General features: G+C 47.2%; 1 long non-coding RNA gene across 1 annotated transcript in view; it reads right to left on the bottom strand.

The window, feature by feature from the left end:
• The window catches only part of LOC110339089, a 27,885-nt gene extending 2,392 nt beyond the window's left edge, over positions 1 to 25,493 (bottom strand). Inside the window, exons 1-3 of the long non-coding RNA XR_002381332.1 lie at positions 25,469 to 25,493; positions 18,196 to 18,313; positions 9,834 to 9,903 (exon numbers count right to left, since the gene is read on the bottom strand). This is a non-coding gene — a long non-coding RNA (uncharacterized LOC110339089). The remainder of the gene's footprint in view (positions 1 to 9,833; positions 9,904 to 18,195; positions 18,314 to 25,468) is intronic.
• Positions 25,494 to 25,526: the final 33 nt, after the last annotated feature.

Here is a 25,526-nt window from a genome sequence, read left to right as displayed (position 1 = left end):
TTTCTCTGTATAGCCCTGGCTGTCCTGGAACTCACTCTGTAGACCAGGCTGGCCTCGAACTCAGAAATCCGCCTGCCTCTGCCTCCTGAGTGCTGGTCAAGATGTGTTTTTGAGGCTCCTCTTCTTTACCTCGCCGACTGTCCCTCTTTGCTCTCCACTACTTTCCTCACCAGAGCAGGTCCCCCACAGATCTGGGGTCACAAAATGGAACCCTGGTCCTGTTTGAAGGAGACAAGATGCGTTTAAGCATCCAGCCCTCTTTTTCCCTGCAGCCTTAACCAAAATGTTTCCCTTTGCATATTCACTAATGACAAAAATGAAGCTAGACATTGCTGCCTTAAATAAACAGCACTACTGGAAGTGCTTGTACTAGCCTGCCAGTGGATAGCCGTGCTCAGCTGGCAGCTGTCTTCTTCTGTTATGTGTTCCCTTTCCACAAGGTGAGTCTGCCTGGGAGTAGCTAGCTGACCACAAGACAAGCTTTAAAGTCCCCGCCCGAGTGTGTAAAGGAGGGACTACCAGGCTCTGCTGTCTCTTTGCCTAAAACAGGGCAATGGGGAACCTTAGGAATGGGAGAGTTACCTCTGTGATGAGGTGCTACTGAGGGGCAAAGGCTGGTGCTAGGCATATCCACAGACATGCACGCACAAACCCAAACCCATATAGACACACGCAGACACAGACAAACATAGACACACACATGTACATACATACATACACAGGCACATATACATATGCCTACACACAGGCACACACACATACATACATACACAGACACACAAATACACACACATACATATATGTGCACACACAGGCACACACATACATACACACAGACACACAAATATATACACCTATGTACACAGATACACACAGGCACACACACACACACACACATACACACACACACATAGACACACATAGGCACTTCCACACAGACACATAGACACACAGATACTTGCATACAATCACATACACACACATACACACACACAGGCACATACACACAGACACACACACAGGCACATACACAGAGGCACACACACAGACTGAAGCAATCAGCAGGCACCGGGTACTACATGGATTTGGGGGCGTGGGATGCTCTAAAGATGATGATGTGCGAGAAAATTATTAAACATGATTGTTGCCTCAGTCCTCTGGCTGCTCCTGAGTGTGACACCAGAGCACTGTGGGACATAATTATAATCATATATTCTAACTAGTCCAGATAAGAGACACATGATCCTGGTGTTTTATTTGAAGCTGTAAGCCTAGATTGGGCAGGTTTGGAGCTATTCTGACTTACACCCCAGCCATGCATCTCTTGTTGCTCTTTCTCCTGGCCATTTCCTCTCATGGCAGCCTCCTCCTCTCTTTGTGTCCTCTTTCTTCTCCCTTGTCTCTCCTGAAACCCCTCACTCATCCCCAAGTCCCACCTCTCTCTCTCTACTGCCCAATCACAGGCTCTAGCCTTTTATTAACCAATTAACATTAATTTGGAGAGTGAGGTTTACATAGCATCCCTTGGTGTACATGGAGTAACCAGATGTCGGTGGCCTGTATTGAGCACTTGAAGATGTAGCCGTGCCAGACCAGCCCTCGACAGCACTGAGTGAGAATAGATACGGTTTGAGTTCTGGCTTCACAGACGCACTCACTCACATCTTTGCTGGGCTCCTGTTAGCTGCCAGATGCCATTCTAAACCCTGAAAAGCCAAGGGAGCAAAGCAGTCCAGAGTTCCTGGCACGGGGAGATGAATGGGGGGAGTTCCTGGTTCTGAGGTCTCCCCATAAAGAACGGACTATAAAGAACACCTACAGCATGGTGGAAGGGGTTAGATCTGTGGATTCAAACACGGGAAGACCAAGGTAAGGAAGGCCAGAGGTAGGAGGATGGCAGTTCCCAAGCAGGACAATGTGGCAGGATAAATGTGAGTGAGAAGCCACAGGTGGGCCGAGTTGAGGAAGGTGGAGTGAGCTATGTCTGGGAATCTTCCTGGAAGAGGAAAGTGCAGGTTCGGATACTAGCTATAAGAGGGGATGTGAGGATGGAAACAGATGGAAACAGGTTAAGGAAGAGTTGGGGTCAGTCACCCAGGGACTTGCAATCTTTGGTTTGCAACAGAGTTTCACTAGGTATACTGCGTAGTTTTGGCCAACTTGATACAAGCTGGAGTCACTTGGAAACAGGAAAACTCAATTGTGAAAATGCCGAGTAAGACTGACCTGTTTTCTCTTATCGATTGATGTGTGTGTGTGTGTGTGTGTGTGTGTGTGTGTGTGTGTGTGTGTGTGTGTGTGTCCAGTCCTGGGCAGGTGTACTGAGCTGTATAAGAAATCAGGTTGAATAAGCCACTAGAGCAAGTCAATGAGCAGCACCCCTCCAAGGTCTCTGCTTCTTGTTCCTGCCTCCAGGTTCCTGCCCGCTTGAGTTCCTGTCCTGACTTCTGCCGATGATGTACGGGCATCAGAACGTGTAAGAACAATAAATCCTGTCCTTCACAAGTTACTTTTGATCGTGGTGTTTTACTACAGAATAGAGAGAAAAATAATAAACCGGGGGACCTTGGGAGATGCGACACCTTGTTTTGCCACCTCTGTCTGGTTGGTATGTGGGGGAATAGAATGTATGTTGATAGGGTGTGAGATGGAAGCAGGAAGACTAGCTGTGAGGCTCTTGAAGTGACTTAGAGAAGTGGAGACAGCAATCCCTGGTGGAAGCAAGAGATGCTCCTGGCGGGAGGCGACCTCATTCCTGGTGCATCGGGTACCAGGTCGGTCAGAGTCAACAGACAGGTCAGATGTTAACTGCAAGAGAGAAGATTCAAGGCTGACTTTTTTTGTTTTGTTTTGGGGTTTTCTTGACACCTAGAAAAGATGGACTCCGCCCTAACTGAGGTGGGGAAGATGGTGGAAGAGGTATGAAGGGGACGATCAGAGCGTGCTTCGGATGCAATGATGTAACATTACCTATCTGGATCAATAGGGAAGTTAGAAATACCAGAAGGGGGTGAGGAGAGGTATGAATAGACAGTGTCCTCATGATGCCCTGAGGATCGTCAAGGGAAAGGTGCAGAGATGGGAAGAAGATGGCCAAAGGCTGAACTCTGGAGGCTCCAACATTCAGTCAAGGTGATGTGAGGGAAGAAACATGAGGGTGGGGGGGGGGCAGAGAGAGGATAGTCTATAGGATGGAAAGAGATGCAGAGGAGGTTGGAATTCTGAAGGTGCGGGAGAGACGGACAGGAAGGAGGCCAGGATGGTCAGATAGCTTAACAGAGAGGAAGAGGGAGATAGCTCCCACTAGTTCATAGAATTAGAAACATGAAGGACATTGGTGAGCCTTTTGTGTGATGGTGGGGATCGAGCCTGGGTTGAAGGAGCGTTGGGTGATCTTCTTGTGCGCACTGTGCACAGGCTGTCCTTGTATTATTCAAATGTTGATTTCTTTTTTTTTCTTTTTTTAAAGATTTATTTATTTATTTATTATATGTAAATACACTGTAGCTGTCTTCAGACACTCCAGAAGAGGGCATCAGATCTTGTTANGGATGGTTGTGAGCCACCATGTGGTTGCTGGGATTTGAACTCCGGACCTTCAGAAGAGCAGTCAGGTGCTCTTACCCACTGAGCCATCTCACCAGCCCTCAAATGTTGATTTCTGTATGGGCAGAGAGCTGAGGACTATCTGGAGACTTTGGTCCTGGTATTTTTCTGGATCATTTCATGCCTCGGTGTTCTGTAAGCATACACCTCCCTCACCTTCTGATTGGTTTAATAAAGAGCTGATGGCCAATAGCTGAGGCAGAAGAGGAAAGGTGGGACTTCTGGGCAGAGGTAGGCGCTGTAAGAGTCAGTATCTTACCCATCACCAACAGAAAGCCCCTAGAATGGTGTCGATGGGGGCTAATTCTTCCCGGTTGGAGGCATTTAGCTCTCCAGAGAAATTTAGCTGACAAAAATCACAGAGTCTCTCTCTCTCTCTCTCTCTCTCCCTCCCTCCCTCCCTCCCTCCCTCGGTGATAGGAGACAACCAACCAGTATACTTACAGCAGAGCGAGCTCTTAGAATCTGAGCTGGTAAGGTCCTTCCTATCTTATTGTATTAGTCCCTATGACAACATGCCTAAACTCAATGCTCAAACAGAAAAGACGTGCTTGCTCACTGGCAGGGTCTACCTACGTAGCCCCAGCTGACCTTGAACTTTTGATCCTTTTGCCCCAGCATCTTGAGTGCTTAGCACTGTACATAGCTGGACCAAACAGTGTATTTACATCACAGTTTTAGAGACTTGAACTTTAGGATCAGGTAGCCTACCCATTCCACCTCTGGTGAGGGCTCCTTTGGGGGCTGTCCTGGCTGGGTATTTGCTTGTTTGTTTGCTTGTTTGTTTTTCAACTTGACATAAGTTCCAATCATCTGGGAAGAAGGAACCAGAACTGAGAAAAACACCTCCATCAGATTGGCCTATGGGCAAGGCTGTGAAGCACTTTCTTGATTAATATGTGATGTGAGAGGAGGGCCCAATGCACTGTGGGTGGTGCCATCCTTGGGCAGGTAGTCCTGGGTTGTGTAAGAAAGGAAGCCGACTATGAGCCTGAAGAATAAGCCAGTGAGCAGGGTTCTGGGTCAGTGGCTGCCTCTAGGTTCCTGCTTGAGTTCCTGCCCTTTTCTGATGGACACCGTGAGATGAAATAAACCTTTTTGTCCCCAAGTTGCTTTTGGTCTTGGTGTTTCATGTCAGCAATAGAAACCTGGCAAAGGCAGGAACATTACAATAGGAAGGATGCCATGATGGTAGAAGTGTGTGTGTGTATGTGTGTGTGTGTGTGAGAGAGAGAGAGAGACACAGACAGAGAGAGAAAGACAGACAAAGTGGGATAAGACCATGTGAATATAGCAAATTTGGAGCTACAGCAGAAGAGAATAATCTCTCCCTCTCTCTCCTGCACACACACGCGCGCACATACACACACACACACATGCACACACACACACACACACACACACACACACACACTGTACTCTGAAAATAGCCAAGGCCAAGGAGAAAGACATTAATTCCTTCCACGATGTCCCCGCTGACCTTACTGCCTTCCATCATAAAATATACAATCATAAAAATATACAATCTCCTAATGCTACCACTTTGGAGACTACGTCCCCAGCACATGAACTTTTGGGAGACAAATTTAAATGAAACCTAGACCACATTGTTTATTTAAGTATAGGAAACCAAGGCCCAACATCACAGTTGTATTAGCAAGTTATATTAGCAAGGCAGAAGTCACCGATCCTTACTGGGGAACAATTGCTTTTGGTCTCACAAGCAAGCACTTCATTCTGAGCTGCTGCAGCCTCTAAAGGCCAAGCCTTGGCTTCTTAGAATTTGGACCCGCTAGCATTCTAGAAAAGAAGCTTTCTTAGTTCCAAGAAAAACTAATGAAAGTTCCCAGGAAATCCAAGCCCTGCACATTTCTTTCTAACATTTTGAGGACTTTAAGGTCAATGGATCAGAAATCTATACAGAAAATCTAAGACGTGAGCCGGGGGCGGGAGGCATCCAGTGGTTTCTATCAAGAAATCAGCAAGAGAGCTGATTCAGAGGCAGCTGAGACCCTGCTGCAAGTTGTATTGATTTCCATGATGCTCCGTGGCAAGTGGAACTAGCTTTTAGAGGACAAAAGTGTGTGTGTGTGTGTGTGTGTGTGTGTGTGTGTGTGTGCTCACAAATGCTCAGGGCTTAGGGAGCTGACCTGCAGGTGGCTGATCTGAGTTGTAGCAGAGGGTCTTGAGTGTTTTACGAATTACAAATGGGTTGCATGGTGAGCTCACACCAGGCCCTTAGAGGCAGAGGTTAGGCTTTAGAAGGAGTAGAGCAGGGGCTGGGAAAAGCATTCTTCTGAGAACTTCATCTGACCAACTGAGCCAAAGCCTTGGAGGGTAAAACTCAGGGAACCAGATTTTACTAAGTTCCACAGGTCATCCCGCTGGAACCGGGGGGACCACAGACAGGTGTCAAAATCTTCTTTAAATTGTTAAAGGGATCATGATCAGCATCACGGGAAAAATTAAACATGACGCCAGTGCCATTGAGTAATCGCCTGGGTTTCCCAATATGGTGTCAAGAGGTTCCCAAGATAACTGTGCAGCATAATGAAGCAGCTATGAAGAACTGAGGGAGTCTTCAAGGGGTGAGCTAGTGAAGGCTCCCTATGTTGCCATGGCAAAAGAACAAATGCTTTCCAGAGTTGCAAACCGTCACTTGATTTAGCTGCAGCCTCATTCCATAGCTCCAGGGCGGGGCCTGCACAATAGTCAGCTTCCCTTTGATGGGACAAACAGCTTAAGGGGAGGACGTTTAATTTTAGCTTACGTTTGGGGCTTTCAGTAAGCTGCATGGCTTCTAGGCTGTGTGGAAGAAGCATGGTGGTAAACATGGAGGAGCAAAGAGGTTCACCTCATGGCGAGGAAACAGAGAGAGAGAGAGGATAGTGCTGGGGACTAAAATATACCCTTTGAATGAAAAAAACGAGGCCATGACCGTTTGAAGGTGTAGTTGAGAAGGTTCGCTGAGGGCAACCATAGCCAGAGGTCTCCGGCAGGGTCCAGACTGAACCGGGACATGAGAGGAGATAGGAGGGAGAGCGGGAAGGAAGAGGAGAGAAGAGAGGAACCAGGAGCCAAGAGGCCAAAAGAACCAAGAAAGCGCGCAGCCAAAATGACTGAATTATAGGACAAAGAGGAGCCAGGGAAAGAGAAGCCCTTCAGCCTGTAGGAGGGAGAGGTTTAAGGTAAGGGGCAAGCTGGGAGGAGCTGCCATACCGAGACTGGTTCCAGGTTTCTTTGAGACCTACTGTTGCTATCAGGACCTCCGGAACCCGTGACATCACAGGCGGGACCCGCAGACCTGTTGCCAAGGCAACAGTCACCATATTCCCAGAATCTACTTGGCTCACCTCCCCACCTTTACCCATGTTACGTCATCACCCATATATTAAAAAAAGGTCCTGCCCCCCATCTCTTTCTCCTCTCTCTCCCTCTCCCTCCCCCTCCCTTTCCTTCTCCCTCTCTCTCCCTCTTCCCCTCCCCCTCTCCCTCCCTCCTGCTCCCTCTCCCTCCCCCTCCCCTCCCCCTCTCTCTCCCAATAAATCTCTTACACATTGGAGCTGCTTTGGGCTGGTGTGCTATGTTTAGAATCGAGCCACTATTCTAACAGATCACCTCCCGCCCTTCAAGGTGGTGCCCCCTGTGATTCACTTCCATCTCTAGGTTCCTGCCTTGATTTACAGACTTTTCCTCCCTCCATGCTGGACCTTAACCTGTAACCTGAAGCACACCCTTTCTCCTGCAAGTTGCTTTTGGTCAGTCGTTTAATGCAGGATCAGAGAAGCAAAGCTGGATGGAGGGCTATGGCTGGACTGTAAAGGGAGGTTCTGTCACTAAGGTCTTCGTCCCCAGTTTGGTTTTTGACTTGTCAATAAAGAAGTGGAGAGGGCCGGGCGTGGTGGCACACGCTTTTAATCCCAGCTCTCAGGAGGCAGAGGCAGGCAGATTTCTGAGTTCGAGGCCAGCCTGGTCTACGAAGTGAGTTCCAGGGCAGCCAGAGCTATACAGAGAAACCTTGTCTCGGAAAACCAGAAAAAAGAAGAAGAAGAAGAAGAAGAAGAAGAAGAAGAAGAAGAAGAAGAAGAAGAAGAAGAAGAAGAAGAAGAAGAAGAAGAAGAAGNAGAAGAAGAAGAAGAAGAAGAAGAAGAAGAAGAAGAAGAAGAAGAAGAAGAAGAAGAAAGAAGAAGAAGAAGAAGAAGTGGGGAGGGAGGGGAGGCTAATTGCTGGACGGAAGTTATAGGTGGGACTTCCGGGTCCCAAGAGGAAAGGGAAACGCAGGGAAGGAAAATGGGGCTTTTTTCTGCCATGCTTTGGAGGAAAGAGGACACAGCAATCATGTAAGGCCTCGGTCTGCAGGCCTAGGACCTTCAGTCTCTGCTACTGGCAGGGGCAAGGAGGTTGGGGATGTGGGGCGGGGACTAGCTGATACAAGCTACTCAGTTTAGGGTGGAAGGAAAAAAAGATAATAATTGACGAGGGCACGCCTTTCCAGGCAGGTGATTCTGCTCCCAGCAATTGTGCCTAGCCGGTGCATTCTATAATAATAAAGTTGTCTGTGTGTCCTTTATCCAAGGAATCTAGGGTCTCGGGAGTGGGCTGGTAACACAACCCCTCCCGGAGCAAAGGCCAGTAGGGAGAGAAGCTGGGTTGGGGCTGGCAGCAGTGGATCCCGGAGCCAAGCCGGAGCAAAGCGGGTTAGAAAGAAGCTGGGGTTGGGGGATGGTTGCGATCAATCCTGGAGCAAAAGGGAGCTGGAGTGGCTGGTAGGTAGCTCGGTTGCAGCTCCCGGGATAAGGTGGTAGCCTGTTTTAAAAACTACACACAACACTGGACTGTGTCACCCACAAGTTGATGTGTTAAGAAGTTTAATTCTCAGTGCAGCAGTGCTGGGAAGCGGTGGAGAAGTTCGGGCATGATGGCTTCCGCCTATAGACTCAGGCCGTTTCCTTGGGAACGCCCTCTCTCGCCCATCTGTGCTTCTATCACGGGTTGACCTAACTCGGAATTCACTTGGTCTAAATTCATCTTTGAGACACCATGTGTGCCCAAGGGTTGGCTCTTTTTTAGATCTTTTAAAAAATAACTTTTCTTTTAAAAAAATATTGATATATTTTATTTTTGTTCTGTCCAAAGTGTCAACAGAAGGACTCCTACCTAGTAAACAGAGGGATTGTTACTGTGTAAACAGAAGCCTAAATTCAGCATTCTTTAGGAATTCCATAGGCTGTTCAGATTAAGACCTCCCTTAATCCTGCCCCCAAAAGTCAGCTGCCTCAGGCAAGGGCTCCTAGCTCAGCCTGCACCAGCTCAAAGATGCCTCCCCAGGCCCCTGTCACATTAAGTTGGCTTGCTTTTCCACCATTTAGCTTTCCTCTCTGCTCCCTCCGCCCCCGCCCCCAATATCTCTGAGGCAGACTTGGCAGTTTGATCCCCCAATAAACCGTTTTTCCTACCAACGAACGAAATGCGAGTTTAGATTAGCAGTTTCATGGAGACCTCGCTTACAATTTTACGTGTATGGCTGTTCCAAGGGCATGCAAAAGCATCAAGTACATGCAGTACCTGCAGAGGCCAAGAGAGGGCGTCGGAGCTCCTGAAACTGGCGTTTCAGACAGATGTGAGCTGCCACGTAGGTGTTGCAAACCTAACCCCCTCTTTACAGCTGGGCCACCTCTCCAGCCCTGCTTTTTGAACTCTTAAAAAGTTCCCACCTCCGGCTGGGCGTGGTGGCGCATGCCTTTAATCTCAGCACTCGGGAGGCAGAGGCAGGCAGATTTTCTGAGTTCAAGGCCAGCCTGGTCTACAGAGTGAGTTCCAGGACAGCCAGGGCTACACAGAGAAACCCTGTCTCGAAAACCAAAAAAAAAAAAAAAAAGTTCCCACCTCCTCACTTCATGCAAACACTCCATACTCCGTTTCATAGGTACGTTCCCACATCTGTAAAATCATCCAGAGTGTTTGAAATACTCAGACGGCAGAGCCCAGTATTGCCGTGAATAGATTTTGCTCATATTTTAACTCGAGGCATATTGATCAGCTTCTCCCATGCCAACTCTCTCTCCAGCAGCCTCATGGTGTGAAACTTAGGAACCTTAGTTACCAACTAAACAACGGAGGAGGTCCGTTTTGAGTAGCGTGCTTCTCGGCATATAGAATGTCTGTCGCAGAGCAGAAGCTCAAGAGGTAGGGGACCCCCGCCCAAAAGCAGGCACAGACAACCATACCTATTACTAAAGCCGTGGGCTCGTGATTGGAGCTGGAAATGACAGCTTTCATAGAGTCATAGTAATTCAGCTGGAAAGAAAAAAAAATGAGAAAAACGTAATTACAGAGATCACCCACGAGGTCAAATAACAGTGTTTTTACAGCATTTCCTCCACGATGCTCTCAGAAGGGAGATGGATCCACATTTCTGGGAATAAGAATGGCTTTTAAATACCTTTTTTTTGGTGGGCGCACATGTAGGTGGCTTGGTGGAATACTTAGTTGGTCCCCCCCCCCCCCCATTTACAGGTTTGGAAGCTAATGCTAAAGTAAATAGTCCCTGGGCATTCTCCGGCTGACAGAGCCTGTAGCGGCCTCTCCTGCCTAGTTTAGCTCATTCAGAGAAAATCACACAGTCTGTGGAGAAAACTATTATTTTCTATGTATCAAAAGGGACCCTGTGAGCTTGTTTGTGAAGACTGAGCTACTCCTGGAAACAGAGGTGTGGGGGCCGGACACAGATGGAGGGAGGAAGCCAGTCTCAGATGAAAGGAACCATATTTGATGGGTTCGGAGTGTTGTTTTGGTTTGGTTTGGTTTGGTTTTGGGCTTGGGTTTTTGGTTTTTTCGAGACAGGGTATCTCTGTATAGCCCTGGCTGTCCTGGAACTCACTCTGTAGACCAGGCTGACCTCGAACTCAGAAATCCAAATCCGTCTGCCTCTGCCTCCCAAGTGCTGGTGTTGGACCCCATTTTCAGGGACTCTGCTCTAGTCTCGGGATAAGGGCTCACCCAGAAAGCACCAGAGACCTTCTTGATGTAAAAACACGATGCGTACCTCAAAGCAGGAGGTAGAGGCATCAACCACGTGGCTCGAAAGCTAAGAGTTTTTATAGGGAGGGGTGGGGGCTAGGAGGAATTGGTGTGGTTACACATGATTGGCTCATTTAAACATCAGCAGAATGATTACACATCAGCCGAATAGTAGGAACATCTCAGTGGAGCATCTGGTTAATGTGTAACAGGCGGACCTGCTTGCATGTGCCCCGGGCCTCTTCCTCTAGGTTGTCAGCCTCAGGCTTCTAAGCTCACAAACAACTCTCTGGACATAAGTTACATGAATCACAGGCCTTAAATTTCATTTCCCTTCACTGGGATTAAAGGTGTGCACCACCATGCCCGGCGGGTTCAGAGTTCTTATCTCTGGCAACCTTACCCAGCGGATGCCCTTAGCTTTATGCTACAAATTGGATCAAGCTGCCACCCTTTTAGAAGAGCCACTATGATCTACAAGATCGATAGATTCCCTTATCGTTTGGTCTATGTAGGCAGGATGCTAAGCTCAAAGGAAACTGCAAGAAAGGCAACCTTGGCTTCAACCTCACAGATCCCAGAAGCCAGAGATCCAAAAGGGCCAACCGTAAGTTTTCAATAAAAAGAGTACGGAGGCTGGAACCCAGGGTAACAGGTCAGTGTGGCCACAGGACCACCAATAAAGCTTGGTAAGGGTCAGGAGCTGCGGCAGGCGCCTGTTCATCATGGTCTGCTCAGAAACAAGGTCAAAGACACCCCCACTCCGCCCCCTCCCCCCTTGGCAGAACAACAGGACAGTGGGGTCTAGAAAACTTATGGTATACTTCCTTCCCGACCCAGGACTTGAGGAGAAAGGGCATCAACTCCAGTGCTTGGCATTTTGGCATGGACCCTGCCTCTCTCACCCAGCCCTCTGCAGGGCACTTCCTGTACAGCCCCGATCTGCCACTGAGAAATTGTTACACTCTATGATAAGTCTGGCTCCATTTATACTAACTGAAGAAACCAGGAGAGAAAGGCACGTGTATTGTATGTTTTTTTTTTTTTTTTAAATACATGAAACAGGCTACCATGGACAACTTCAATGACAAAAGTATAGAGTAATGATGGCCAGGAGTAGGCGCCAATCAGAAGCAGCCTTCTGGGGTGATGGAGGGGATTCCATCTGTTGTGGATAGCCCTGGGGCTAATTATATTTGATGTTAATTCTATTCTCCTGTGAGGGGCTTCTCACTCAGGTGATTTCCTGTAAAGCTGCTTCCCACCTTAATTTGTAAAATAAAGGCGAGCTGATGATTGGCAGATAAAGGGAAGGTGGAGCTGAAGGTGAGGAGAGAGAAGAAAATGGAAGAGGGGGAGGACACAGAGGAGGAGGAGGAGAAAGAAGAAGAGCTGTGGAGCACCTGGCCTGGAGAAACCGCAAGTTCTAAGGGGTCTCTTAGATGGGGAAGATGGTAGTGTAGCGGGAGATCTGCCCAGTCTGGGCGCACGGCATGTGTTCATGTTAACTGAGTGGTGTTTTCATTGCCGGGGCATATTTAGGTTGGAGATTTACCGAGACAAATCAGCATATCCTGCTATGGCTTACAGGATAGTCTTCTCGGCATATCCTGCTAAACCTATAGCTTGCCCTCTGTCCCAGAGGAACAATAGAACAATCACAACACTCAAAATCACATACATTTTAGCCTGTTTAGGCCTTTCTGATTTGTCATGTCAGGATATTAACCCAAAATTCCCGTGGATCCCACATTAGACAGAATGAGACATCTACAGACTTTATCATGCCATCTTTAAAACAATTAATTCACACTTCTATTTCCTCTCCTCCCCTGTCCTCTCCTCCCCTGTCCTCCCCTCCCCTCCCCTCCCCTCCCCTCCTCTCCTCTCCTTCCTATACCTGCTTATAAGAGGCAGCTTGTCAAACCAGGATTTACACCCAAAATTCCCGTGGATCCCACGTTAGACAGAATATGAGTATCCTGTAAGACTTATTAGAGCAATAGATCTTCATACCATCTTTAAGTATCAAAAGGTTACATTTCACCAGGCAGTGGTGGTTCACCCCTTTAATCCCAGCACTTGGGAGGCAGAGGCAGGCGGATGTCTGAGTTCGAGGCCAGCCTGGTCTACAAAGTGAGCTCCAGGACAGCCAGGGCTACACAGAGAAACCCTGTCTCGAAAAACCAAAAAAAAAAAAAAAAAAAAAAAAAAAAGTTACATTTCTCCCTTTGTACCTTTGTCCCCCAATTCTTTATTCACAGGGAGAAACAGTGTAAAAGGACCGGAGTTATCTGTGTCCCTGTTTTGGGGTGGGGGAGGCAGGGTGGGGAGCGAAGCATCCGGGGAAGAAGGCTCTCTCGGGCACAGATGCCTCACTGCTGTCCTCTGTAGACCCCTCAAACCCAGTCAGCTTTGAACCCACACTGCTGCAGCCTAGGTCACTGCCCAAGTCCCATTCAGGGGTTGGGGGACAGTGAATTTTTATCTCAGGTCAGTTGCGTTCAAATAAATACAGTGGGCACCATTTTGTCTTTGTGTTTTTGGAAAAGGTGACTAAGGTGTTTACACCTTCCAGAGTGATATGGATCAGATTTGATAGAGGGAGACCCCCTGAAGAACTAGATTCCAGAGAATCAAACAAAGAGGTTATCTTGATGATACTGAAATTTTGCTTTGAGATTTATATATTACAGAATATACAGCCTTGGTGAATTTCATCATCAGACATGCTGAACTGACCTGCCTGAACTCCTGATGTCTTGGCTTTTCATCCAAACCCAGTCAGAACACAGACACCAGAGACTACTACAATCATTAGTGTGGCCTTCTTAAGGCCAACCAACTTCCCCATTTCCCTACCCTTCCCTCTCCCTTCAAAAATATCTCAACACCCACATTCAGCTTGAAGAAGTTATGAAGAGTCAGCGTCCCAGTTCCCTAAGCTTTGGGGCTGGGGGTGGTTGTTACAGGTTGTCTTTGATACTCAAAATTTTGAAGTACAGGACTTAGACCCAGTCCTTCTATTGCTGTTATTATAAACAGATCTGAGATGTTTAAGCCTGTGAGTAAAAGGGCCAAATAGGAAATTCGTAGCTCTGAGTTAGGGTGTTTTCAGTTAGTTTAATCAGAAATGGCTGAGAGTAGGTGACAGAGAACAGTCCAGATTACTTCACATAGATGGTTGGCTTTCAAAAATGTCACAAGTCCACAGAATGTGACGTTTAATGTTATTTACTCACTTATGTTGAGACCAGTCTGCTCCTGACAGCTCTCCCTGTCTTGGATTCAGAGAAGAAACTGAGCATCTTTGAGTTACTCCAGCTGTGGCGAAACAGCCACTAGGCAAGAATTGCCTCATTTCATCTACAGGCATAGTACTGTCCAAAGAGAGGACACAATTACAGGTCAGGACAGCTTGATTCTGCCGAGACAGAGTAGGCTCGTCCTTAATATTCCTGTTTCTCTAAGTCTGTCAGAGGACCCTGGCCAGTAGGCTGAAGACCGATGCTCCAACATGGTGAAATAAGGGACTGTCCAGGTGATCAGTGGTCTCTATAAATTGGCTAAGTTTTGGAAGCTGAGTTAGGCTTCCTATATATTTTCAGTTAATATCAGTCGTTCTTGGATTTCTGATGGAGTTGAAAAACTACATAGTCTCCTAGCCAACCCAGGCTTTTTACTTGGAGAGCAACAGATTTGAGAGGATGGTTTTCAGATGGCGTTCAACCTAAAGTCATGACATCGCCAGGTGCAGAACTATAGTCATTTAAGTAAGGACAGATGACAGGGGTTCTGTTTAATTAACAAAGATGATGGACTGGGCGTTAGGTCTCTTGTACTTTACAAATTACAAAATAGTAATAGTTATGTTCAATTATATCTGAGATAAAATAGTCTTTTAATTGGACAGAAAAGGGGAAATGTCACAACATTAATATATATTAATTAATACATTATTAATATATATTATTAGCCCTGGGGCTAATTATATTTGATGTTAATTCTGTTTTCCTGTGAGGGGCTGCAAACTAGGAATGAGTCAGCACTCAGGTGATTTCCTGTAAACCTGCTTCCCACCTTAATTTGTAAAATAAAGGAGAAATTTTTAAAAAAAGGATAAATGGAAAAAAATAAAGGAGAGCTGATGATTGGGCAGATAAAAGGGAAGGTGGAGTGGAAGGTGGGGAGAGAGAAGAAGGAGAAAAGAGAAGACAGGAGGAAGCAGAGGAGGAGGAGGAAGAAAAGCAGAGAAGAAGCACATGGCCTGAAGAAACCCCAAGTCATAAGGGGTCTCATAGATGTGAAAGATGGTAGTGTAGTGGTAGATCTGCCCAATCTAGGCGCACAGCATGTACTCATATTAACTGTGCTATGTTTTCATTGCCGGGGCATATTTGGATTGGAGATTTACGGCAACATCCATGCATTGTGGGATTGGTGTTTTGTTTTCTTAATCTGTCTTGGATGCTTTGCTGGTCTTTATGTTGTAGAAAAATGAATTGTTTTCTTGACCCAGCCTTCTCCTTTACTTTTCCTCTTTCCTTTCATCAAAGTAAGTTTAATGGTTTCCTGAACATTTTTCTTATACTCAATAATATTTCTTCAGAAAACTTTGTTTAGAGTGTATAGCTGTAGAAGTTTGGTCTGGTTCTTGGTCTCAGCCCTATGCTTCAAGAAATAAGACTCAGACTCAAACTATGTTTACAAATACCTTGGCCATATAGCTAGGCTCTTCTCTGACTAGATCATAAATTGTTGGGAACTAAAAAGGGGGTCCTGGGGAAGAGGGGGAAAGGGAAGACCCACACCCCGCCAGAGTTTTACCTATTCTCTGGTCTGTCAGGTGTGGAAGGACTGCTATCTACCTTCCACTCATCCCCGGGTAGGCATCTAAGGGGCAGCCCTACCTGGGATTCCCGGAGCTACTTTGCTAAAGCCACTGGGGTTATGGGAGAGAGGGATGAGGGAAGAGTTTCCCAACACTGATGAGAGTGAGCGGAGCCTTGATGAGCAGAGACTGTCTATGGTTTTAGAGCTTTATTATAGAAAGACAGGGGGAAAGAGAGAAGGTAGAAAAGAGAGAGAGAGGGCTAGAGAGTAAGAGGGAGAGAGGAGAGAAGACAGAGAGAGGAAAGGATGAGAGTGAGAGGTAAGAGGGAGACAAGTAAGAGGTAAGAGAGCAAGCAGGGGCTGAACAGCCCTTTTTATGGTCTTTACTGTTGCTAGGTAACTGGGGAGGAGTTTAGCCTGAAGGTCAGAAGCTTGGGCCATTGCCTACATAACTTCTAGCCATGCTTCTCTTGTGGGGACTGTGGAGAGTGGTAACTTAGGCAGGAGCCAGAGTTCCAGGAGCATAAGGGAACACCTACCATGTCATGTAGGTGAATTATCACCCATTTTGAGGTTCAGACCTCAGCTCAACTGGAGACCAACTTATCTATGCATAGCCCAATTCCCCACAATAAATCAACCCATTTTTTTTACTCTACATTCTGCCACATGGCTGGTTTCCTATGCTCAGTCAGGTACCATGTCATGTGTCTGTCACTTCACATCTTCCTGGGAGAATCTCTCATTCTCTAGTTCCCAGAATCCTCTCTTTCCGCCAGTGTCCCACCTCCTGTTTCCTGCCTCAGCTCATTGGCCATCAGCTTTTTTATTGATGGGTGTTTCTTATAAGAGGTTCTCTTTACATATATGTGCGCACACACAGCATGACACACGTGTGAAGGTCAGAAGAGGACTTGGGGAAGAGTCAGCTCTCTCTACTGTGTGGGTCCCGGTCACTGAACTCAGGTCCCCAGGCTTGGCAGTAGGGATCTTTACATTTCTTACCATCTGTCATGGTTTGAACAGGTTTGACACCCATAGACTCATATATTTGAATGCTTGGCCCAGAGGGAGTGAGACTATTAGGCAGGCTGTCCTTGTTAGAATAGGGGTGGCCTTGTTGGAAGAAGTGTGTCACTGTGGGGGTGGGCTTTGAGGGCTCCTAGTGCTCAAGCTCTGCCTGTTGTGGAAGAGACAGTCACTCCTGGCTACCTTCAGCTCCTTCTCCAGCACCATGTCTGCCTGGATGCTGCCATGCTTTCTGCCATGATGATAATGGACTGAAGCTCTGAAACTGTAAGCCAGCCCCAATTAAATGCTTTCTTTTGCCTTGGTCATGGTGTCTCTTCACTGCAATGAAACCCTAAGTAAGACACACCATTCCTTTCCTACATAAGCTTCTTAGTTTAGAATCTTTTTTTTTTAAAGATTTATTTATTATTATACATAAGTACACTGTAGCTGACTTCAGATGTACCAGAAGAGGGTGTCAGATCTCATAATGGGTGGTTGTGAGCCACCATGTGGTTGCTGAGATTTAAACTCAGGACCTTCAGAAGAGTGGTAGGTGCTCTTACCCGCTGAGCCATCTTACCAGCCCCAACTTTTTTTTTTAAAATTAGATATTTACTTTATTTACATTTCACATGTTGTCCCCTTTCCTGGTTTCCCCTCTAAAACCCTCCCATCCCTTCTCTCCTCCCCTCCCCTTGCTCACCTACCCACCCACACTGCTTCCTGGCTCTGGCAGTCCCCTATACTGGGGCATAGAGCCTTCACAGGACCAAGGGCCTCTCCTCCCATTGATGACCAACTAGGCCATCCTCTGCTACATATGCAGCTGGAGCCATGTGTACTCTTTGGTTGGTGATTTAGTCCCTGGGAGCTCTGGGGGTGCTGGTTAGTTCATATTGTTCCCCTATGGTGCTGCTAACCCCTTCAGCTTCTTGAGTCCTTTCTCTAGCTCTTTCATTGGGGACCCTGTGCTCAGTCCAATGGTACACTGCGAGGATCCACCTCTGCATTTGTCAGGTATTGGTGGAGCCTCTCAGGAGACAGCTAAAACAGGCTTCTGTCAGTAAGCACTTGTTGGCATCCACAAAAGTGTCTGGGCTTGGTGACTGTATATGGGACGGATCCCCAGGTCGGGCTTAGTTTAGAATCTTATCTGTCTGGCTTAAGCTTGATTTGTTCAGTGAGAACAGCCACGGTGTAAGATTTTCCACCTTGTGTCTGTCTCCAGTCCTGATGTCCCTGCACACAACTGTGCACTGCATTGTGACTTTCTTAGTATAAAGGGCAGTGCTTGATTTCCTACATATCTGAGAAACAAGGGGTTGGGTTCTTGAGACCAGTGGAAAGCTCAGGGACCGAATACTACAAATACAACCCCACTATCATCCTAAGCCATTCAGGACAAGTAAGTTGAATTTCTTTTCAGCCCTAAAGAGGAGGGAAAGAGATCTACAATCTTCAGGCCCTAGGACACTGGCTGAGGACCAATTCCCACCAGGAAGTTCATTTCACTAAGCCAGCGAGTTATTCTTATAGCAGCCTATGAATTTTACGTGATGTCTGTTTTCAGCTTGGTTTGCAAAGTCGCCTCAGGAGCAGTGGCGGCTTACTAAGCAGCCTAGCCTATTCTTGCCTGTGGCTCAGGTGGTGTTCCTGGCCAGAGAGAGAGAGAGAGAGAGAGAGCAGCCTGCAAGCTCCAGTCTGCCTCCTGGTTATTTTTACCTGAGAGACGAAGTCTCCATGCACCTTCCAGCGGACATACTCTGTGTTTGGAGAGGCCATGGCGCTGTGAAGGGCGATGCTTGGCATGTCCTCAACTCTCGGCATCTTCTTCCATGTTCTGTGGAGAAGAATATAAGAGCACCCTGCCCTCTTCTATCCTGGCATGTACCTGCCACAGATAATATACCTCCTGCCCCCTGCTTTTTAAAAATGAGATGTTTGTGCCGGGCGTGGTGGTGCACGCCTTTAATCTCAGCACTCGGGAGGCAGAGGCAGGCGGATTTCTGAGTTCGAGGACAGCCTGGTCTACAGAGTGAGTTCCAGGACAGCCAGGGCTACACAGAGAAACCCTGTCTCAAAAAAACCAAAAAAAAAAAAAGAGATGTTTGTACAACCCAAAGGTAAATCTGCTCCTTTTCGAGCCTGCTGAGTTTCTGTAGAGAGCAAGAAATGAAAAAAAACAAGAATGAAACACAACAACAAAGAACCCTACTGGGTGAGCAGTGTTATTATCCTCTTTCCCAGAGGAGGAGACAGAGGCACAAAAGGACATGCCAAAATGATTACATTAGAGCAGAACTCCATCTTAGGCAACCTGGATTCCAAGGGTAAAATGTTCTCAATGGATTGACCGCCTATTCACAATCATACATGATGATGATGATAGTCTCACGTTCAATAAACCTTAGAACTGTGACTCAAATATCATCCTCCAATAAGTGTACTCAAAATGGAGCTCGCTGAGCCTGCAGTTCCTGCACGTTCCCAAGAGATGCCCTGGCCGCAGGTCCCAGGTAAAAAGCACAAGCCTGAGGGACGGGCCTGACTCCAGAGCTTAGTCTTCCATTCTAGAGTGCATCTGGTTAAATGTCTTGAAGTCATCAAGAGATAACTTTTCAGTGGGCTAAAACATGTGAACTTAACACTTGGATGGTAGTTGTGGAGGTTTGAATAGGTTTAGCTCCCATAGATTCATGGGTTTGAATGCTTGGCCATGGGGAGAGACACATTAGGGGGTGTGGCCATGTTAGAGGAAGTGTGTCACTGTAGGGGTGGAGCCTTGAGGTTTTATGTATACATGCTCAATTCTGGCCACTGTGACACAGTCTCCTGCTGCTGCCTGCGGATCAAGATGTAGAACTCTTGGCTCCTCCAGCACCATGTCTGCCTGCACACTGCCATGCTTCCCACCATGATGATCATGGACTGAACCTCTGAAATTGTGAGCCAGCCCCAGTTAAATGTTTTCCTTGATAAAAGTTGCCATGATCATGGTGTCTCTTCACAGCAATGAAACCTAAGACAGTAGTCAAAACTTTGAGTAAATTAGTCAAAGAAGTATACTGTCATGTATGTGAATTATTAAAATAGCCAAGGTAAAATTTAATGATATTCTTAATAAAATAGAAAACTTACCACAGATTGAATAGTCATAAGCTTCCAGAATCTGAAATATCCCCCCAAATCCAAAAGGCTAAAAATGGCAAATCTCACACTTGACCCCGCAAGACAAATTGTAGCTGAACAGCAGCAATCTGTGATCTACTTCAGGCATGTGGAGAATGCCATCAAGATATATTAGATGATGTTCTCAAGCAATTAATAAAATATTTTAGAACAATCTGTTCTGAGTTTAATGGGAACAGCCAGCATGTGCCAACTTCTCTCGAGGTAAGAAAAAAAATGTCCTAAACCTCAAACTCTCTATGGACAACTGTTATTGGACAACTGTTGGAGATTGATTCCGATGCTTTGATTCAATCCGGAATCTGCATGTCCAAATGCTAAAGTTCCTTGTCCGAAATTGGTTTTTAACCGATCAATAAAAATGCCAAGGGCCAATGGCTAGCTAGGTACGGGGTGGGACCCTTATATTTGCCCGGCCTAGGATGCAGAGGAGAGGAGATGAAGGATCCCCAGGATGTGGTGGGAGATGGAAGAGGAGAGCTGCGAGAGAGCAAGCCAAGGACCACTGGCCACTTCCCTGATTGGGCTTCCGGTAGCAGGAGAAGGCTTAGGAGAGCCTTTGAGGTAGCAAAGACATTTTAAAAATAAGCTAGTATGTGTGTATTTCTTTTCTCAGATCCAAAGATAGCGCCTGGGCTGGTGCGCATGCGCGTTCTGAGGGGCGCGCAAAGTGGGGGAGCAAAAGCTCACCGCTACAGACAACATTGGAAAAAGACAAAGGAATTAGAGGTGTTCAGGCAGGATGAAAGTATTCGGAGAGAACCCTCCCTGATAAAATGCAGACAGAAATCAATCACTTGCAGTTGATGGATGCATGCTATGGAGGTTAAGATGTACAGAACAGACCAATGAAGGTGAACTGAGCATGTAGACCGCTAATTGGAAAGTGTGTCAACAAAAGCAAGCATTTTTGAAGTTTGGTCAGTGGGCAAGTAAGACTGTGTTTACCAAAAGCCTTTCTTTTAACTTGCTTAAAACAAACAAACAAACAAACAAACAAACCCTACCATGGGCAACTGATAAGTCCATATACCTACAGTTTCTCATACAAACTCTTTCAGCCACCTCTTGGTAGCAGAGAAGTAAACGTTATACCGTTAGGTTTTGAACATTTAAAAATGCTAAACTAATTAGAAACTAAAAATAGATTCCCTTGAATTCAAGATTAGATGAGAAAGTGGTGTTAACCACCCACCATCCACCCTTCCTGCCTCCTTCATCCACTCCTTATCCAATCTTCATTTTCATTCACATCCACCCACCCATCCATCTCTCCATCTGACCACCCACTCATCCATCCATCCATCCGCTTATCCATCCACCCATCCACGCACTCATCCGTCCATCCATCCATCTATCCATCTATCCATCCATCCATCCATCCATCCATCCATCCATCCATCCATCCATCCACTTATCTATCTTGACCTTGCAGACCTCTCTTGGTGCTTTGATCTGATGTTCTCTACTCTTGCATGTCACCTATCCAGCTACAGCCATGGTAGGCTGACAGCCCTTTCTCCCTTGGGCTCTTCAGATATGTCCCACCCAAGGGCCATCTTTGGCACTTTTCTCTGGAAAATCCTCCTCCCCTAGACCCCTAACCCTTCCTCCCCTCCCTCACTGTTATGAACCTCTCAATTCTCTGCTACTTCACCAAACAGTGCATACTTGCCCTTGGGCACCCATGCACATGCATGTGGATACTGTGAGAGGCCAAATCTTTTAAATTCAGACTCCATTTTTAGAGAACCTGACCTAAGTTTAAACTCAGGTAAACTAACAGGCTGGTCCTTAACATTAGTTTCCCAGTTGCCTCCCAGCAAACCCTGAGCCTAGCTCCAGGCTCTAGGCTAATCTCCAACAAGAGCAGAGTTTCCAGGTTACACCCTCAACATGACCAGTGTCTCCAGGTTATTCCCCCAACAAACCTGCACCCCCCAGGTTACAATCCCACCCCCTGCCTAGCGACCACCAATGCAGAGGGAAGCAGAAGTTACGTTTAGGATCTGACTCCCAGCACCAGCCAATTATGTTAGAGGCCACGGGAGCTTTCCAATGAGATGCTTGCACATGTACTTCCTGCTCGCTGCTTACAATAAAGCCTTGCCCCTATAGACATTCGGGGCTCCCCAACCACCAAAACCATCCTATGCGATGGGGGGTTCATTTGGTGGTGATGGTGGGGGAGGCTGAGCTAACTCAAATAGAATAAAGACCCTGCCGTGAGTTACATCAGATCAGTTCCTGTTTGTTTTGGGGATCACTAACGTTTCCCTAGCACAACTGGACATTTTTAACTCTTTTTATCTTTTTCAGAACATTTATCAGCTTCAAAAACATCATATAACTTACTATACTTGTTTTATTTTGCTCCCACTAGACTGTAATTTCCACAGGGGCATAGATTTCTTGTCTTGTTCACTGAGGTATTTATTGTAAACACATACAGCAAAGACTGACCATAGAATAGATTCAGTTAATAGTTGATGAATGAACATAAAGTTGGATGTACTTCCTCTGTGTGATGGCTATTCCCCAGTTGCCAACTTGCCTATATTCGGAATGAACACCTGTGATTCAGATATTGAGGCTGGAAGACACAGGCTTTTGATCCAGAGCTTGAGGCATAGTGGCCATGAAAAGCTTAGGCTCAGGCAAGACGGTGCATGCTTTTAATCCCAGGAGACAGAGGCAGGCAGATCTCTGAGTTCAAGGCCAGCCTGGGACAGAGCAAGTTCCAGGTGTGGTGGTGCACACCTTTAATCTGGCCCACACCTTCTGCTGGAGGCCTGCATCTGGACATTGGAAGAAGGAAGATTCGCTCTTCTTCACCAGCTTGCGCTTACTTGCCAGCGCGTCTGTTGGAACCTGCTTCTTCAGGATTCCAGCTTAGACAGAAGGCCAGCTGACACACCCAGCTTCCCGAGTCTGAGCAGCTACTACACACTTGGATTTTTCCATTTCCAGCTGCCCACTGCTGGGTTAGTTGGACTGCAGCCTGTCAGTCACGCCAAAATTTTCCTTTTACATCTGGAGACAGTCCATAAGTTCTGTGACTCTTGAGAACCCTGACTAAGACACCCTATAAACCACCCAAATGAAAGAAGGGGTCAGGAGTGAGGACGAGAGAGGCCAGGTAGAAGTTTGTGTCTGTGATACTGAGGACAGGTTAAATGAGAGCAGTGGTCCCTAGGAGACAGCCATAGGTTAGGGCTGCTATAGGAGTTAAAATAGCCATAACTGGGTGCCTGGTATTAGGACATGAGAGATAAGCCAGCTAGGATGATTCTTCTTTATATAAAACATTAAAAACAAACAAGCAAGCAAGCAAACCCCAAACCTGCCATGACTGAAATAAGAAATGCCTCCCACAGGATCATGCTCTGTACAAAGGGTGTGGCGAATGCTGGTGCCTGACACTGTTGTGGCGGCTGCTGGGAACTTTGGATGCGAGGCGCGGCTGGAGGAAGCATGTCACTTGGCTGAGGATTCTTGGGGGACGTATTATTCCTGGCTCCTTCCTGTCATTCTGAAGGCTGTCTGCCAGGAAGTGAGGCTATCTCTCACCACGTGCTGCAACCATGGTTTTCTGCCCGAGGGATGATCCGCTACGGGCTGAACCCTCTGAAACAGGAGTGACGGTCAAGAGCCGTTCTTCCCTAATCTGTTTCTGTCGGGTGGGCTGGGTGCGGTGACGTCTAGCTCACAGAAAACTCCATCTAAGGCAAATGTCAAGTATTTTTATTCCTGTTCTATTTTCCCACTGACATCCGGAGAGCATGCGTTCTATCCCAGTCCACCCCAGCCCCCCCAAGCCTTCTGGTATCCCCTAAAACTAGGGTGTCCTTGGCTAGTCCACTGCAGACAGGAACAGATGCGCCGAAGACTAAACCTGGGGGGAAATGCTAGATTTGTAAGTAGCCTGGTGAGTCTGGCTTCTCTCCAGCTCTGGAAGACCGTAAATTCCTCTCACGATAAGCGGTGCCCAGTTACTAGAATCCTCTGCCTCTCTCATGGCTCCCACATGGTTCCCAGCTGCCCAGGGCTATTTCTTGCGTTCCTACCCTTTGATCGGTCCCGCTTGCTTTTCCTTTTGATCACTTACGTCTGTCCCCTCCTCCCTTTCCCACCCACAATTCTGAGCTCAGTGTGAGGACCTATTTTCTAAGAAAATCTTGGAGATTCTTTTTGGGGGAATCGCCCCTCCCTTTTCCTGTCATTTTTGGATCCTAGAGACAGCCGGTTGCAGAGCTACACTGAGCCCCAGCCCTTACATCTCAGCAGATGGGCAGCTGTCTCAGAAGGCAGACTGGGGAACCCCCTACATCATAGAGGTCAGAATGGACTATTTCCCGAAACAGCTTTCTCAAATTTTCTCTGCTCATTTTTCTTCAAAAATCCTGACGGACGAGATGCCTACTTGCTTGCTTCTACCTGGGTCAGCCAGAGGGACGGGACACTGGGTCTCATGATGTCATCTGCGTGCTTTTCTGTTCCCTACCATTACATGCTGGAGTAGTTACCATAATCCTGGTTGTTCACGATAAAAGGATTGCATTGATTTTCTAGATCCTAGCTGGAAGGTTGTCTGAGATGTCAACTGTCTGTGTGTGCATCTGAGTGTGTCAGGCCAGGCAGTGTCCATCCGTGTCCACCTGAGTGTGTCAAGCCAGGCAGTGTCCATCCTTGTCCACCTGAGTGTGTCAGGCTAGGCAGTGTCCATCCGTGTCCACCTGAGTGTGTCAGGCCAGGCAGTGTCCATCCGTGTCCACCTGAGTGTGTCAGGCCAGGCAGTGTCCATCCGTGTCCACCTGAGTGTGTCAGGCTAGGCAGTGTCCATCTGTGTCTACCTGAGTTTGAGGGAAGTGTATCTGGGAAGCCCCCAGTGGTTTCTACAAATTCTGCCTGAGGTGGGGGCACTGTCATGGATGTCAGTGTCCTCCCTGTACCTGAGTGCACAAGGTTGTGCATAGGAGACTGTACTTACAGGAAATTCCCTCTGTCTATGTGTCTGTCTGTCTGTCTGTCTGTCTGTCTCTGTCTCTATCTCTCTCATATGAAGAATCAGTATGAGTGACAGTGTGTGCACAGGTGTATGCTTGGGTTTTGAGCACTGTGAGGTTTTTTTCCCCCCCTGGAGGTGGGGGGGAGTTGCAGTATAATTGTGACCTGTACTGTGTGAGGGTCAAGAGTCTGTATGGAGTGATTGGAAAGGGGGTGTTTTCTTTGTAGCTCATGCTCGTAGGGTGAAACTAGAAGCTTCATTTGGACATGTGACAAAAGGTGACCTATGGAGAATGCGTTAGAGATGTCCCCACTGCACTGGGGACGCATTTTGAACTTGTTTCAGCGGTGAGGCTTAGGGGTATATGTTAAAGTCTCTGGTGTGGATGATGGCCATTGGGCTATCTCGAGAGCTTCTATGTGACATATGGGATCTTTTAGGGGTGACTCTGGGACATCTGTACTGTCTAGGCTCACGGTGCTGGCTCGGTAGCACTCTCTATGACTCTGGAGTGGGCAGGAATCTGCCCTTCTCTCTCCTTGGTTCCAGGCTGTTCTTTCTCTCTGGAGCTTCAAGCTACTAGTATTAGCAAAAGCATCTGGTGAAATGAACAGCCTTTGTCTGATAGTCTGGTGCAAGGATAGCTCCCCCCCGGAGTGGCTGTGAAGAGAGATGGTGTGTGTGTGTGTGTGTGTGTGTGTGTGTGTGTGTGTGTGTGTGTGTGTCATGCAGTGGTTACACCCATCCCTAAGTCACCTAACACCCCTCTGATACCTTAGCCCACAAACACACGCTCACCTCCAGTGTTGTTCTGGTGGACGCTGTGGAGGCAGTGTGTCAAGTGTCCTCCCTATTT

Source organism: Mus pahari, chromosome 23 (genome assembly GCF_900095145.1).
Source record: "Mus pahari chromosome 23, PAHARI_EIJ_v1.1, whole genome shotgun sequence".
In the NCBI taxonomy this organism is placed as follows: Eukaryota; Metazoa; Chordata; class Mammalia; order Rodentia; family Muridae; genus Mus; species Mus pahari.
Note: the sequence above shows the minus strand (reverse complement) of the source record. Positions and strands in the feature narration are given on the sequence as shown.